A 2,426-nucleotide genomic window follows, 5' to 3' on the forward strand; every position below is an offset into this window, starting at 1 on the left:
TGCAGAATTCTGTTTCTTTTGGAGGAGCGGCAACTGAAGACCCCAACATGCACATAAGGAATTTTGTCGAGATCTGCAGCACTTTTAAGTATAATAGCGTGACTGATGAGGCTATCAAGTTGAGGCTTTTCCCATTCTCACTGAGGGATAAGGCTAAAGACTGGTTACATTCTGAACCAGCTGGGTCAATCACTATATGGCAAGATCTTGCGCAAAAGTTTCTGGTGAAGTTTTATCCAATGGCAAAGACTGCTGCTATGAGGAGTGCTCTTACTCAATTTGCGCAGCAACCTACAGAATCTATGTGCGAGGCTTGGGAACGCTACAAGGAAATGTTGAGAAAATGTCCACATCATGGAATGCCGGATTGGATGGTAATCACTGGTTTTTATAATGGTTTGGGGGCCCAATCTCGGCCCATGCTCGATACAGCAGCTGGAGGCGCCTTATGGGCTAAAAGCTATACTGAGGCGTATAATCTTATCGAGACGATGGCTGCAAATGAGCATCAAAACCCAACTCAGAGGATGACGTCAGGCAAGGTAGCAGGTATTCTGGAAGTTGATGCAGCCACCGCTATTGCAACCCAGCTCCAAGCGCTATCAATGAAGGTTGATTCTCTGGCTACGTATGGAGTTAATCAAATAGCTATGGTTTGTGAGCTTTGTGCAGGTTCTCATGCTACGGATTAGTGTTCTCTTGTCAACGAATCTGTTCAGTATGTGAATAATTATCAGCGACAACAGCAGCTTGTGCCAGCGACCTATCATCCTAACAACAGAAATCATCCAAATTTCAGCTGGGGGAATAATCAGAATGCTATTCAGCCACCATATCAGCAGGGAGTAAGTAAACAGTTTAACCCACCTGGATTCCAGCAACCACAGCAGTATGCTACAAGGCAATCATATCCTCAACAGGGAAGTGTAGCTGCACCTACTAGTGCTGATTTTGAGGAACTTAAGCTGTTGTGCAAGAGTCAGGCGGTTTCTATCAAGACCTTGGAAAATCAAATCGGTCAATTAGCCAATGTAGTGCTCAATCATCAACCTGGCACTCTTCTCAGTGACACGGAAGTACCAGGCAGGAAGGAAGCCAAAGAGCAAGTCAAGGCTATTACCTTAAGGTCTGGAAAAGTAGCTGATGCTGAAAAGGCAAAAGAAGTCAAAGCTGAAGTTAGGGATGAAGAATCTAAGCAAAAGGAGAAAGCGGCGGAACCAAGGAAGACTACTGTTGAACACACCCAGCCTGAGGCTAATACAGGGGGAAACAGCTCTATCCTCCACCACCTTTTCCTAAGAGATTGCAGCAACAAATGCTGGATAGACAGTTCGGGAAGTTTCTGGAGGTGTTCAAGAAACTTCACATCAATATACCTTTCGCTGAGGCTCTGGAACAAATGCCTAGTTATGCAAAGTTTATGAAGACTATTCTCTCAAGGAAGGTGAAACTGGATGACCTTGAAACCGTTGCTCTCACAGAAGAATGCAGCGCTGTTCTGCAGCAAAAGTTACCACCAAAACTGAAAGATCCAGGAAGCTTCACCATTCCTTGCACCATTGGCAATCTAACTTTTGACAAGTGCCTTTGTGATTTGGGAGCAAGCATTAATCTGATGCCCTTGTCGATCTTTAAAAAGCTGGATCTGCCTGATCCAAAACCCACATACATGTCGCTACAATTGGCTGACCGTTCCATTACTTACCCAAGGGGCATAGTTGAGGATGTGCTTGTCAAGGTGGATAAGCTCTTCTTTCCTGCAGATTTCGTTATTCTGGATTTTGAGGAAGATAAGAAGATTCCCATAATCTTGGGGAGGCCTTTCTTGGCTACTGGCCGTACCTTGATAGATGTGCAAAAAGGGGAACTTACTATGCGGGTCCAAGATCAGGATGTGACCTTCAACGTATTCAAGGCAATGAAATTCCCTACAGAAGATGAGGAGTGGTTAAAAGTGGATGTGATTGATTCTGCGGTTACGTCGGAACTCGATCACATGCTAATGTCTGATGCATTGGAAAAGGCCTTAGTGGGGGAATTTGACAGTGATGATGAAGATAGCAACGAGCAATTACAATATCTGAACGCCTCTCCCTGGAAGCGAAAGCTGGATATACCATTTGAATCTCTTGGTACTTTTGACCTCAAGAACGCTGAAGGGAAGCTCAAACCATCAATAGAGGAAGCACCTACCTTGGAGCTCAAACCATTACCTGAACACTTGAGGTATGCTTTTTTAGGTGATTCATCTACGTTACCTGTTATTATTTCAGCTGACCTTTCAGGTAGTGAGGAAGACAAGCTCTTAAGGATTTTGAGAGAATTCAAATCGACTATAGGATGGACCATAGCAGACATCAAGGGGATAAGTCCTTCATATTGTATGCATAAAATTCTGTTAGAGGAAGGTAGTAAGCCAACTGTGG

At 44.2% G+C, this 2,426-nt stretch overlaps 1 non-coding gene across 1 annotated transcript; it reads right to left on the reverse strand.

The window, feature by feature from the left end:
- Positions 1-254: 254 nt before the first annotated feature.
- Positions 255-361, reverse strand: LOC141687768 (small nucleolar RNA R71). The gene has a single exon (XR_012561252.1). It is a non-coding gene; the product is annotated as a small nucleolar RNA R71 (small nucleolar RNA).
- Positions 362-2,426: the final 2,065 nt, after the last annotated feature.

The sequence above is a fragment of the Apium graveolens genome, chromosome 9 (genome assembly GCF_009905375.1).
Source record: "Apium graveolens cultivar Ventura chromosome 9, ASM990537v1, whole genome shotgun sequence".
Lineage (NCBI taxonomy): Eukaryota > Viridiplantae > Streptophyta > Magnoliopsida > Apiales > Apiaceae > Apium > Apium graveolens.